Genomic DNA, 15724 nt, shown 5'->3' on the forward strand with positions numbered 1-15724 from the left:
GGCAGACAAGGGTACGTGACTGGTACGACGTGAGGCACAAGGATGGCAACACTTACCTTCAGGGAGGAAGAGGCAGTCCCACAAGAAGACGTTGGTTGTGGGTCCAGAGAGGAAGGGAAGCCGCATGGAAGGACTGAGCAAAGTTGACGGATGAGAAGTGAGGTGTGTCTAGATCTCAGCAACACGAGGAGCCCAGAATGAGGAAAAAAAGAACGACAAAGAGACACTGACAGGGATTCAACGATTACACAGAACTTCTGTTGGGAAATTAGTGTCCGGTGAACGGAGTGCATCCGTGGACAGTTGGACGATTAATTGTTGGAGTAACACAATGCGCAAACTGGACTCGGCACTACTGTTGTATCCTCCACTTTATGTTTTTTAATGGACTTTTAGAGTGTGGACTGTGTGCTTTCCTTTTTAAAAGCAGGGTTTTCACCCCTGATATTGTTAGAATTTTATGTTCGCTTTTTAATGTACTTTATATAGCCTTGTGTAATAGAAGTTACTGTTGCTTTTCCTGAAATTTCTGCTGTGATTTTCATTTTGTGTTTACTTACCGCCCAATTTAAAGAAACCTGTGTGCTAGTATCGGTAAATTTCAAGAGTTCCCAGTCTCTTAATCAAACTGGGTGGCATAGTTGGATATTTTAACTGTGTCTAGGTTAGATTACCTGTAAGTGTGGCCAGACGCCTGCCACAAATTCACCCAAGCAGCCATGTTTCTCTCTGGCACGGGTAGGTTGCATTTTTCGGAAGGTGTCCAACGGAGCAGTCTGGAGACTGTAGTGCCTCTCTGTTTATAAACCCTTGCTCATCTTCTATCCGGATGTTTGTGAGCTCCCAGTTCTATCCAGTCCATTCTGTACGTAACTATTTCACCATTTGTGCACAGCCCACTCATCAAATATTCATTGGTCACCACTATTGATATCTTGGCATACTGAAGAGTTCTTTTATTACACTTAGTTTAATTAATTGAAGTTCTTAGTCAGGCCATTACTATTGCCAAGAATTTGTCCAAGCCTTATGACAGAGGTTTATTTGGGCACTTTTTTCACATTGAAGTACTTGGTGTGGCATCTTGAGAATTCAAAAGGAAAGTCTGCAGTTCATTGGCTATTGATCTGTACTTGCAGTCTGTTTCTATCAAGCCCATGCCACCTTCTAACCCTGAAATATCCATCTTAAGAAGCATGAATGTTGTACATCTTGACTGAGTAAATCATTTTGCAATTTATTGATTCTTCTAAAGCTGTTGGATCATAGAAGGATTGCCAGTTGGTTTGCTGGTTCAGTGCCATGTGCGTGTGTTTTGGGTCCCCCCCCCCCAAAACACTCATTTATATTTGTGTATTTATAGGTTGCCTGTGGCTTTTCTCTTACGTGTAATTACTTGAAAATTTCATGGTGTGCTTACTCTTAAGACAGGAGTGAACCTCACCCTTGAGGCACGACATTTCTGTTGTAATGCTGTAACTCTTATTGCCTTAAATTTACAGCGAGGGTCTGCTGTAGCACTTGAATTCTTTCCAAAGACACATCCTTTTGCAATTTTTGGAGTTACGGTAATTGATCAAGATGGACCTGGCAGTTTCTTGTTCTTGTTCTTATTCCTGTGCTTGCAACTTCTCTCTAGCATGAATTCTTGCATGTCTCTGAAGATTACTACTGGTGGTGGATCGTTTGCCGCATTCAGAACAGCAGTACGGCCTTTCTCCACTGTGAGTTTTCTGTGTTTCTAAAGGGCACTCTGAGGTAACATTCAGAATACAGTAAAGTGTCGTAGTTTCAATTTCTGGCTCATATGCGATTTTTTTGTTAAGTGTTCAAATTAATTTTGCAAGTGATTCAAATATGATACAAATGTGTACTGATATTCATCCTGAATCTGTAAATTAAATAAATATTTTTATATTCATCAGATTAAAAAAGAAACATGAACACCAGCTACATGCTGAATTTAAACTGTTTACAGTGTGTCTGCAAATTAGGCAGCTCACGATGGCAGGTTCTCCAAGATGCTTTGAGTGGAATTCTCACTGCCGGATCTGTGTGCAAGACTTTCTTAGAAAAATCGATGACAGCTGAATTAGACTTTTACTTATGACTTCGGGTTTTTTTTTTAAAATATATTTCATTTCCAGTTCAGTAATATCTGTGCATCAACAGTCTCCGCTACTGAGAACTACAATTCTATGACCCCTTCCCCTGAACAAGCAGTATGACACATAACTGGATGTTGCTGCGTTTACCCAAAATTACCAAAGTTCTGCAGCTTCAGTATGCTTCATGAGATTCTGGCAAAAAGCTTGACACAGTGAAGTGATTCCACAGACAAAATATCTTCGTAAAAAAAATAGAGAAAGGTTTGGTATTGCAAAGAAAGGAAAAGTTCTTGTTTAAGAAGAGTTCTGTTCAAAGCTTATAAATCTTGTTTCATTTCTTTAATTTTGCTTATACAGTTGAACCATTTCTAAACAGTCAGAAAACTGTAAGCTTATCCCATTTTTATGCTGTAAATGGATCTTTTGGTCCCTGCTAACAATGGTACTCGTTCTAAACAACAACTAAAAACTGACTTAATTAACACACTGTATCTCTGATATACTGTAGCAAAAAAGTTCTATCTCATATTAACTTACAGGGGGTAAAAGGCTATACCATTGTTTATGGCTATTAAAGAAAATTCTATTCTATGCAAATTGAGCAAACACTAATATGAGTTTAACTTAAAGCATTAATTAAAGCATTGGCTCTTGGATGTCATTTGGTTCTAGATAATATCAGCAGCCATGCCAACTGCACTTCAGAACAGGAAGTCTACTTGAAGCAAAGCATGTTTGAGCCTGGCCAGTACTGGGATGGGAGACCATCTAGGAAAAGCTTTGGTTGCTACTGTAAGAGATGTTGGTGAGGCCATCAGTGGGACACTTACTGTGTGGCCTATGTGTGGATGCCAATGCCCCAGTGCAGTATCTGGGACACTGTACTGTAAAAATGGTGCTGTCCTTTCAGATGAGATGTTAAACTGAGATCCTGACTCTCTGTGGTCTCTGGGCATCTTTCGAAAAGTGTAGTGTTTTCCTGATGTCCTATATAAATTGATCATCACAGCCTGGTCATTATGGCTGCCTAATCATCACAATCCATTATTATAATCATCAAAATTCATTATAATGGATAATGCAAATTGAGCAATTTAAGGTTTTTTTTTTCATGGACATTTTTCACATCATTTGCCGTTGTGCAGCACTGGCAACCAGTGTGCTTTGTTATGACATAAACTTCTTTCTCTCCCTTCTGGATGAAAACATGACATTAAAAATGTTCTCGGCAATCACTACAAAGTGCATGGAGCGAGTATCATAAAAAAAAAAAATGATGGCATAATCCTTTAACATCTTTAGAGGAGAAAGTGATGATAACATTTTGTAGCCCAGGCTCAACTTATGTTGCAGACGTCACCACAATGGCTTTTGAAGAAAGCAAGGATGAGAACCATTCAGAACTGTTTAAGGTGCTACTGTGTATATTATAGGTTGTCTGTTGTCTTTTGTATGAAAGAGGGGGACACAACTTCTGAAATAGCAGAGTGAAGTGTTTTCATGATTTTCAGCAAGGAGGGTTCTCTCACAGATTTACTCGTCAATCCCACCTCATGTGGTTTCTTTGTCATCACTCTCATGTTTGCAGTTGCCTAGCAATATCCATTGTGCATTGATCACTTTAGCCTCATTTTGAGCTAAGTCATGGGCGTACAGTATGTCTAATTAGAATCCTAACTCTATTTAGAAGATCATCCTCAAGTCACTTTTAGTCCTTTGGATTACCCTCAGCTTTGACTCCATAGTGCTTTTTGACCTCATGGTTTGGCAGTCCGTAGCGCAGCTCCTGCTCTGCACATTTTGTTGGTTTGCTCTTTCAGTACATGTAGTTTTGAGGCCATGTCAATATATGATAATTATTCATCCTGCAAGTACTTTTATAATTTTCACAAAGTTGCCAAGTCCTCCAGCAGTTCGTTCTTTGTTCATGTTACAGAATCCAGATATTAAATAGCCCTCAGCTGCACTTACTTAATTTTTGTGATAAACAAAATCTTACCCTCTATACTCTCCTGTTAACTCAGCTTCTGTGATCTGGCTGACTGTTTCAGTGGGTTTTCTGCCTCTTTTCACAGGTATCTTCCCCCTCAGTCTCACATTCATAAATTCTTTCTTGACGGTAAAAGGTGGGAGAACACTTCAGATATTTTGGCAGCTGTGGGAGCTTTGTGAACCTAGAGAAGGTTGATGACTCCATGCACACATTCCCGGCATTAAGCCAAGGTTTTTTAACATAGACGCTGAAAGAATACAGCACGTCCTTATTTTCTTGTTTGTAATGTAATGAAGTGTGGGAAGTATTTTGTTCTGAAGAAAACATACAATTTATGGAAAGAGCAGTTGAAATGAGGTTATGGGCCTCATTTCGGCAATGGGGGGATTCTGACAGTCAGGGGGTTTTGCAATAGAGGTGTGGTTTGGCTTGACTACGAAAGACGTGCTTTATTTACATTATATTGGTGGTCTAATAGAAATGTAAAAATAAATTAGAGGTGTGGACGAAAATGAAACAAGACACTGTGAAGTGTTGGGGTCTCGCAAAATCCCTGTTTATTACCAACAAGGCTAAAAAAGCAACAAAAAGAAGAAAAACAACAGTTATAGCGAATTGTGGCTCTGTTTTAGTTAAAATTTCCGGCACTTCTGTGTGCTAGTGTGGCTCCAACAGTCGTGAATCTGAAACTGAAAATCAACTTCCAATGGACCTCTGGAGGTGACGTCATTGCTCCTTGTAGGACTCCTCCTCCTTTACTCTCCAACTGGAAGAGGAAGAGCAGTTAGTACATGCACTGCCTTTCAGCCCATCCTCGCTGCGTCCTCATGCTCGGAGGCCCCAGTACACTCCCACAGCAAGCATGCGTGACAATGGAGACCACAGACAAGTTGGTTGAATTATAACATTTGGCTCACTTGTAAGCACCTCAAAACTAGAGGAGGCAGTTTGGTCCAGTTCAGGGTAAATGAATGAATGCCTTAAAATAATTTAGTTACATTTTGTCTGCCTTTTGATTGTAACGTTTTTTCCTCCTCAATTTGTTTAGTATTTTGCAATGATTATTGTAATTTTATGTCTTTCTTGGGGCGGCACGGTGGCGCAGTGGGTAGTGCTGCTGCCTTGCAGTTGGGAGACCTGGGGACCTGGGTTCGCTTCCCGGGTCCTCCCTGCGTGGAGTTTGCATGTTCTCCCCGTGTCTGTGTGGGTTTCCTCCGGGCGCTCCGGTTTCCTCCCACAGTCCAAAGACATGCAGGTTAGGTGGATTGGCAATTCTACATTGGCCCTATAGTGTGCGCTTGGTGTGTGGGTGTGTTTGTGTGTGTGTCCTGCGGTGGGTTGGCACCCTGCCCGGGATTGGTTCCTGCCTTGTGCCCTGTGTTGGCTGGGATTGGCTCCAGCAGGCCCCCGTGACCCTGTGTTCAGATTCAGCGAGTTGGAAAATGGATGGATGGATGGATGGATGGATGTCTTTCTTGCTTCATCAATGTGACAATAATAACAATAAATATTCTCAAATATGAAAAATGATGGAATAGATGGTAAAGAACGATTGTGATGCCCTGGGCTCTTGAACCCTGCACAGATTAAACCCTGGGCATCTTGTAGTTTGTAACCAGCTGGAAACCAGGAACGAGTAACAAACACTTTCATGTTAGATGATCTGAATACATCATAAATCATTATGTGTTTCTCCCAAAGTGCAGTGATTGGCCAGACAGCCTTATGACCCTTACCAGAAGGTAAAAATCTATAGTGATGAGCAAAGCAATTTGTGCAAAACTGAATTTGCAGTGAAACTTAGTGTGTCACCTCATAAAAAAGTGAAATTTGTGCGGTTCACACAAGAACAAAGGTGTTCAGTTCCTGTATAGAAGCATTCTCATGTATTGCTTCTGCATGTGTCTGCCTGTCATTTAGTATGTGATTAAAATTGTTTAGTGAAAAAAAATCATCAGAAGCATGCATATCCTCATATAGGAAAAGGTGGCTGCTAGGGCGTATGGCTTTGGCGACTTTCCGTGTACTGAGATGGTCTTGAAAATGTGGTAATGTGCACAGTGGTGTGTTTTAGTGTGTCTTCCTATGGTACACAGGTAGCATGTCACATCTGTAAAAAATGTACTGCACTGTACTGCTGCAGAGTTGTGAGCGAGAGACATAAATTGAGTCGATTTGACTGGTGTGGTATGGATTACATGCTTTGCATACTTCAGAGAAGAACACAGTTCAACACGGAAATATGAACAAGGCTATAGGGAGCAACTTGCTTTCCACTCAAAAAAACCCTCTAAAACCACAGAAAACTCTGGTGTGTTTCTTATTCTACTATTACAAAAACACCTATAAAAAAATTCCAGTGTCAGTTTCGCAAAAGTGTATGTGAATCAAATCTTGCCTGTTTTGCTCAGGCAAAGGTAATCATCTGTTACCTTTAATATTATTCATTATTAGTGTAAGGAATGGCTGGAACACCGATGAAGTTAAAGAATGAGGGAAGGCAGCTTCTTTAGGGCACTGCCTCCCCCGGAAAGCCAAATGGAAACCCCCCCAGGTTTGCCACAGTGCCATGGTTTCCCAAAGGGCATCATGGGAATTGGAGTTCTTTGACTCAGCACTGTTGGGTGTGTGGGTGCCACCAGGGGGTGCTGTGAGAACTGAGGAGGCCTACTTCCTGGGGCTCTAGCCTTATCTGGAAGTGCTCCTGGGTCAAGCCTTCGGGACACCGGAAGTACTTCCGAGGATTACTTAAAAGGAGCTGCCCGTCACTATTCAGGGAGCCAGAGTTGGGAGGAAGAGGGACAAAGGTTGCTGGAGGAGGAATGGAGGCAGAAGCAGAGAGCAATAGAGACAGAGAGAAGAGAAGAAGAAGATGAAGTGCTGTGTGCTTTATTATTGGTGCTAGTTGTGCTGTGCTGCCTAGTGGGAAACAGAAGGGAAGAGTTTCCCACAAAAGAATAAAAGCCTGTGTATGTGAAAGAACTTGTCTCTACATCTGTCTGTGTCAGGTTTGGGGAGCTGGTATGCCCTCTGCAGACCCCGTTAGTTAATATATGCAATCATACAGTATATCTGTTACATGGACCTTCCTAATGCAATTATTAAGCCGCAGGGAACCAGACCCCATTCAAGCAGTACTGGGGGCAATGCAGAAACCACTATTTTACACAGTGCCGGTTCAGAGCAGGACAAACTTCCACTCTGCCATACCACGCCTGTTTCGAGTAACAAATTAACCTAAACTGGGGATGTTGGATTAAATAAAATGCAAACAGGAGAAAAAGCCCTACAGACACGGGATAGAGAGTAGTCGAGATAGAATTCTGGAGCTGTGAGGCAGTAGTCATGAATACTGCACTGCCATGCCACCCTAGATGCTATGAGGCATATTGCATTAGCTTACATGTTAAGAGTATGAATGTACATATTCCTCAAGCATCGGATTGCACACTGATTGCTGCAAGAATAACAAATTTTTTAAAAAATCAGGCAGCCGATAATGAACTGATGTCTATCCCAACAGCAGGTACAAATCAGGAATCAAACCTGGTGGAACTGTAATTACCACTTAAACATCTCAAGCTTCCCTGTTTTTCACTCAATTGACTAGGAAGCTGGATATTATGGCTGTTTATCTAATCCTAATAATCTGAGTTTATTTATTTTACCCCCAACTTTTTCTCCCCCTCTGCTTTAAGTACTCATCATTTTAATCATCCTTGTGCTTCACTGGATCCCTCCACCCTTGCCCCACAGGTTTCCACAACAAGCCCTAAGCAGAAGACACATTGATGGCTGCTGACCTTCATCCCAACCTCTGCTGGCACTGTCTTTCTTGCTGTTTGTGACTTTGAGTAATGATAGCCCAGCTGGACAATTTGAGATTCATGCCAGCCACTGTTAGACGTCTCGCCTTCACTATTTGCCGAGCTTTGCTGCAGAGACACACATTCCAGCTGCACAGACCCAGCTGCTGGCATCCTTAGCAGGATATTTGTACCCAGACCAAAGGGTATGAATTGACAATTAAAGGAAGCGCTCCTGAAAGCCTGCTGTATTACCCTGGCATTTAAACATCGCCTACCAGCAGCCTTCATTTCTTGTTGTCTCTGTCTGTCTCTTCCATTTCTGAGGATCTCGTTATAGTGGCCGCAACAAGCAGAAAAAAAAAAAATCAAAGTATAAGGTTTTCAGGCAGTGTGCTGCCGCCATTCGCTCTGTTAATAATAAATTACAAGCAGATCTGAGGCCCTGAACACATTAGTGCATTGAGCTTTCTTCACAGCCATCCCCCACCCAATCCCTCCATCCTCCACTTCTCAATTTGCCACCCTGCCGACAAGCCCTGAGGCTGTCACTGTGCCCGCTGCTGGAGAGTGATCAGCAGATGCCAACCTAACACCATTGTGCAGGCACACACCTACACACATGCACACACACACACACACACATACACTCACGCATACTAGAATGCAAATATCAAATGCCTCCCCCTTCCCCTCATCCACCCACACATTACAACACGCACTCCCTGGAGCTGATGACTTGTTGGGGTTTATTGCAGCGTGTTACAAATGGAAGGAGCCAGGGAGCAGAAGCAAACTACGGCAGATGAGCTTAATCATGGAACCACCGAAACATAAACTAAAAAGTAGCCTCCCACACCCCTTACTCCCCCACCGAAGCCCCCCACCTTCACTTCCATTCCATCTCCTTGAGCAAAAAGTGAGTGCTGAAATGTTCACTGCTTTTTCCACTAAGCTGTGCAATCTGTGTCAAGGAGGAGGAGCGGTAGGGGGGGGTGGCCAGATACAGGCCACAACGCATGTTTTATTTAGGACTGTTTCCTGTCAGGATGCACGCTGAAGTGGCATCCTATTTTAATTTTGCCCATATTAACAGGATTCCTCCAGGCGTCACTGTGGCAAGGGGGAGCAAGGGAAGGGGTAGCATTTCTAAGATTTGTGGTGCAGTTAATGTCACCTGCCGTGTGGTGCAGTTAATGTCACCTGTTGCAGGTGGGACACTGCATATCGAATCCTGAAAGTCACCCTTAAACTCAACACAACACAGTGGGTCATCAGACATGAACAGTCTCTGAGCCAGGTCAAAAAACCACCTCACTATCTTCAGCTCTTTCCCACTATTTGATCCCCTGGCGCATGATTACAGATGACTAACCACCGACATGACATGACATGAGATTTCACTGTCTCGGCTTTCTGCACGGCCTGCTTTTAATGAAAAGCTTGTTGGTCATTTCCCTAACAGTCACATGGATCTCATTACCCATTACTTCATTAGTTTTTTTGTCCCCTGTTGAGATACAGAGCTTAGTACAGTGAGCATCTAGCTTGGCATAACTCTACACAGGTAAGTGTTCTGACATGCAGCAACAAGGACTCTCAGCTGGCATGAAAGAACCAAACATCCTGACTGCTCATGTAACACATCTGCACTGCCCCCCAATCAGTGCCAGTGCTAGGTTATTTTGCGCCCTAGGCCAAGCTTATTAGTGCGCCAACTGACTGTTTGGTAGCTAACCCGTGTGGCTGGAATTATCCACCCTGTTATGATCTGTGCCTTAGGCAAATGTCTAATTCGCCTTAATGGTGGCGCAGGCCCTGCCCTCAGTGTAGCTACACACCCTTCTACCTGCTAAAAATTCAAGTGCAAAACTACCTTTGCATGTGTCCTCCATACAAATGTCTAGCTGCCAGCCCCTCACCTGCCTTCCCACATTTACACTCGCACAATTGTTTTCCGCTTGGGTTCACCTTTTCAGCTTCCAGCCTTTCATTTTTGTTCTTTTTTTTTTGTTGTTCTTTATTCCGCCTTATACAATTTCTTTTATTAGGAATTTGTTAGTTTTCGCATACCCCTTGGGGTCAGAGCGCAGGGTCAGTCATTGTTCAGTGCCCCTGGAGCAATTACAGGTTAAGGGTCTTGCTCAAGGGCCCAGCAGAGCAGGATCTCTTTTGGCACTGACGGGGATTCGAACCGGCAACCTTCTGGATACAAGCACAGATCCTTAGCCTCAGAACCACCACTCCGCCCAAATTTGCTTACACCTACCTGCTGCTACTCATAGACACACACCTTTCCAGATGTCAGACTGTTACGTGTATAAACATTTTATTACATATATCCACTGACACACCACTTTTCATATAAATATTCATGCTCTTTTGCCAGACACTAACCGCGATATACTTATCTTCACACAAATACATGCACATATCTGTTGTTCTGCCAAACTCTCACCTGCATACAACTGCCTTTACACATGTGCCATACATCTGTTTCCAGGTAATGCCACCATCTACCAACCTGCTAGTCCCTCACCTGAAAGTGGCTGCCTCTAAGCATATTCAACCTCACACTTGTTCTTGACACACCTACTTGGTTGTTAACTACTCGCTTGGATACACTTGCCTCGCAATCTCATCTATCTGCCAAGCTTTCCTCTGCCCATGACAGCTTTTACACACATTCACCCTCACACCTACTCTTGATACAAATGAACCCACTCAGGGTGTACTGTACCTAACCACTCACCAGGATACACATGCCCTTGCACAAATACACCCTCATAAACCTGTCCATCTGCCAAACTCTCGCCTGCGTACAAGTCCCTTCAGACTTGTACCATACAGTACATTTGTGGTTACCAGCTGCCAGTCTCTCACCTGTTCAGGCTACCTTTACACATGTTCACACACACTCTTATTCGCATCACATAAACACACCTGCCCAGGTGTCAAACACTCACTTGGATACTCTTGCCTTTACACAGATACCCCCACAAACCTGTCTTTCTTCTGAGCAGTTAATTGTATACACTGCCTTTACTGTACACACACATGCACCATGAATCTGATGTTACCAGCAGTATACTGTATCTGCAACTATCTCACCTGTTCATGACTGCCTTTATACATATTCACGCACATCCCTACTCTACACACAAAAATTCCTGTCCAGGTATTAATCACTCACATAGATAAATTTGTCTTTACACTGTCACACACGTGCGCTTAGCGGGCAGCCAAAGGGCCCGAAAGAGCATGAAAGAACAAAAGATAGGGGATTGAAACAGAATACTAATGCTTCTTCTCTTCTCTTGATAGAAATCACCCTCGCCTCAATATCCTAACAGTAAAGCACTTCTGGCTCCCCGTGATAACTCCATGTCCCGTTCCTTCTCCAGAAGATGTCACTTCCGGTCCCAGTCCGATGACTTCACCTCCGCCCCCCGCTGATGACTTCACTTCCTGTTCCGTTGACAATGCCATTTACATTTTCTGTCACTACCCATGAAGAGATTTCTGTATGTCAATTGCTTGTTTCTACACCTTTTGACCGTAGTATCAGTCTGTAGTGACTACTCTGCCTGCAACTACATTATATGGAGAATTCCCCCAACTCTTTACGTTTTGTTCTGTGTTTTGTTCCTTCACAACACGAATACAACACACACCTACCCAACTGCCAGACTGTTACCTGTATTAAGCCTTTATATAACACATATTCACTCTCACACCTGCTGTAGTCAGAAATACACCTGCTCAGGTGTTAACCACACTCCTGCATACACTTACCTTTACACAAACAGATCATCATAAACCTGTCTATCTGCCAAACTTCCATCTGCATACAACTGCCTTTGCTCACTCATACACCATACATGTGTTATTACCAGCAGCACACCTACAAGTCCCTCGCCTGTTCATGACTGCCTTTACCCATATGCACACAAATCCCTACTCAATACACAAAACACCTTTTCAAGTATTAACCACTCACATTAATAAATTTGTCTTCACAAATATACACCATACACCTATCCAGCTGCCAGACTGTTAACCTGTATAAACCTTTATAAACACATGTCCACCCTTATGCCTGCTCTTGACACAAATACACCTGCTCATGTGCTAACCGCACAATTATATATGCTTACCTTTATACAAATAAACCTTCGTTAACCAATCTATCTACCAAATCCTCACCTGCAAACTGCAGTCTTTAAACACGCTGTGGGTGCCCAGGAGGAAGGACGGGCATCTTGGCTGGGTTAACAGAAGGTTTCATACCCAGCCAGGAGGCCATAATGGAAGGACTGGGAGAACCGGACTTTCCAGGAGCAGGTCATTCACCCACTCAGCAGGTGTCAGTGTTTCTCTGGGCTTCACATGCAGGGTTGCTTGGGAAATGGAGTCCAGAAACACAACCCCATCGGGGTCTTTGGGACCTGCAATAGGGGCTGCTGGGGGAGGACTGCCCTGGTTACCGCATGACCTGGTAGTACACTGGATGACTTGGATAGGAATCCAGAAGCAGTTCCCGGGTTGACTTTAAAGGAAAGCCCGCTGCCTCAGATTAAAGAGTCAGAGTCGGGAGGCAGTGGGCTATGCTCTTGTAGGAGGAAGGATTGTCCTTGGTGCTTTATTTTGTTATTATTCCTGTGAAGAAGGCATGGGGGCTCAATAAAACTCTTTATTTGAGTTTGAAGTGCACCTGGGCATTATTGTATCTGAGGGTTGGGACTCTCTGGTGCCCCCTTGTGGTTACAATGTACAATTCATTTGTTGTGCGAGGTAATGAAACCATTGTTTCACCTGCCAGCCTCTACCTCTAAATGGCTTCCTTTAAATACACCTGCTCCTGACAGATACACTCACTTGGCTTTACACAGATAAACTCACAAATATTTCAAACTGCCAAACTCTCATCTATATACAACTGTCTTTACAGAAGTACACCTCAGTTCTCTTGTTATCAACAGTACACCTTCCAGTCTCCTACCTGCATATTGCTTCCTTTACAAATATCCATACAACTTTTCACACAAACACACTTGCCTAGGTGTCAAGCACTCACCTGGATACATGTGCCTTTACACAAATACATCCGAAAACCTGTCTATCTGCCAATCTCTTATTTGCAGAGAACTTTCTTTACACACTGTGCCATCTCCATACACATGCCTTTACACACATCCACCTGTATAAGCCTTTGTTTACACCCATTATCTATCCAGACACCTGCTCTTCACACAAACACACCAGCCCAGGTGCCAACCACTCACCTGGATACACATATCCTTACCTAAATATAATTCCACACACCTGTCTACCTGCCAGACTCTCATCTGTATGCAACTCCATTTACATACATACACCACTCACCTGTTGTTTCTAGCACCATGCCTGGCAGACTCTCACTGTCAGATGGCAACATTCACAGATATCCACCTAATCGCCTCCTGTCCACACAGACACACTTATCCGTGTGCCAGATACTCAACTTGTTACATTTGCTCTTTACTTAAATACACTCCCACACTTTCAGTTTTCACCAATGCACCTGTCCAGGTGCCAACCATCAAATACAGTAGATGCTCTTGCCCTTCCACACATACAGCCACACAATTTCTCTGTTGCACTTGCATAAGCGTATACACTTTACTTGTTCAGTTCTCACATTACCAAATATACCCACATGCTTGCCAGCACCACATCCATGCCTTGCGTATCAGCACACCCTCTTAACCCTGAGTGCGCCAGTGTTTTGCTGCTAACATGCACAGCAGTAATCATGTGCACCTACTTATCACACAAACATACCTTTCCAGGTGACAAACTTGACAACTGGCCATCCTTACACTCACAAACCTGCATAATTAGACACCTGAAGTGCTCATTTGCAAAAGCACACACCTTTATACGTTCACTGCACAGCTACACAAGCATTAAACACACCCACTCAGTATCTGACATACTGTACCTGTGGAGCCTCACACCTTCAGACAAGCACCCAGTGTGCCAATATGTGGGATTTGCAACAGAACTGTAATCAAGGCTGCTTTCATTTGTCATCATGAATGTGTGCTCATAACAGATAATGCTGCATTGTTTGTGTCATTCACCTGTGGGTCATAGTTACACTACAAATGGCACTAAATAAACTGAAAGCTGACTCGGTCACTGGATTGTGAATTTGTAATATGTAATGTTACATTGCACATCTAAATCATCTTGGAGAAATGATGTTCTTTGTGAAAATCGCTATACAATTCAGCTGATAATTTCATGGTTTGCCGTGATTACTCTGAAAGGGTTAAATCCTTTACATCCAAAGAGATCAAGTAGCTGAATATGGCCCTCAGTCTTGTGGGCTCCTTTCTCTTTTTTATTTCCTGCTTATAAATGGCAGTAGTTGTTAAACAAAGAAGTCACATCAGAAAAAAGGTAAGGGAACAGAAATAAAAAAAAAGAGACAGACAAAGCAAAACAGTGCAGAGCTGCCCAAATTGACCCCAAAACAAGAAACCTTGCAGAGTGGCTTCTCCCACCTCTGATTAAAGAAAACGGCCTCAGCAGCGGAGTGCAGGCAGTAAATCAGTGGAAGGGCAACCGCCTGAATTAATGCACTTCTCTCCCTCAAAGCAGAGAGACACACACACAAACGCCCACTCCTTCAGTGACTCACTGCATACAATATGTGCGCACACACAGACACACATACGCGCACACCACAAGTCGCTCACATTTCACTAATGAAATGCTCATTAATCGTACTCTCATACACACCCAAAACCACCTAGGCATGCATTTAAGCATATGTACACACTCCGTCACATAAAGGGGCTCTTAAATTTAACATCTGAACTACTCGGTGATCACAAACTCAAACAAATGAATCCACATACCTGCATATCTGCACACAAAATAGTGTGTGTGCATTAAACCATTCACATGTATCTAAAGTAGCATTACCCACTAAATGCACACATACTGGATAGATAGATAGATAGATAGATAGATAGATAGATAGATAGATAGATAGATAGATAGATAGATAGATAGATAGATAGATAGATAGATAGATAGATAGATAGATAGATAGATAGATATGACTCTATATAATAGATAGATAGATAGATAGATAGATAGATAGATAGATAGATAGATAGATAGATAGATAGATAGATAGATAGATAGATAGATAGATAGATAGATATGACTCTATATAATAGATAGATAGATAGATAGATAGATAGATAGATAGATAGATAGATAGATAGATAGATAGATAGATAGATAGATAGATAGATAGATAGATAGATAGATAGATAGATAGATAGATATACATAAACAGGTAGATAACACCACTGCAGTACTGCCACTTGCTTCTGGCAGTGTCCGCATGTGCTATCAAAATGCTGCAGATGATCCAGAATGCAGAGGCCTGTCTTGAATAACCAGGCGAGATGGGCACATGTCACTCTTCTCTTCAGATCGCTACACTGGCTTCCTGCATACATTAAGTTCAAATCTTTGATGCTTGCCTACAGAGTAGTCAGTGGGTCTGCACCTGAGTATATGGAGACATTGGTGAGCTGCTGTACTCCTTCTCGCCCACTCAGGTCTGCCAGTGAAGAGCATCTGGTGATGACACCTTGGCATCGTATCAAGTCTCAATCCAGATTCTTTTCATGTGCAGTTCCCAGTTGGTTGAACGAGTTGCCCACCTCCATCAGAACTGTTGACTCCCTCAATGCATTTATGAACCCATTGAAGACTCATCTGTTCTGTGAATATCTATCAAATCGATTGAA

Source organism: Erpetoichthys calabaricus, chromosome 3 (assembly GCF_900747795.2).
Source record: "Erpetoichthys calabaricus chromosome 3, fErpCal1.3, whole genome shotgun sequence".
NCBI classification, from domain to species: domain Eukaryota; kingdom Metazoa; phylum Chordata; class Cladistia; order Polypteriformes; family Polypteridae; genus Erpetoichthys; species Erpetoichthys calabaricus.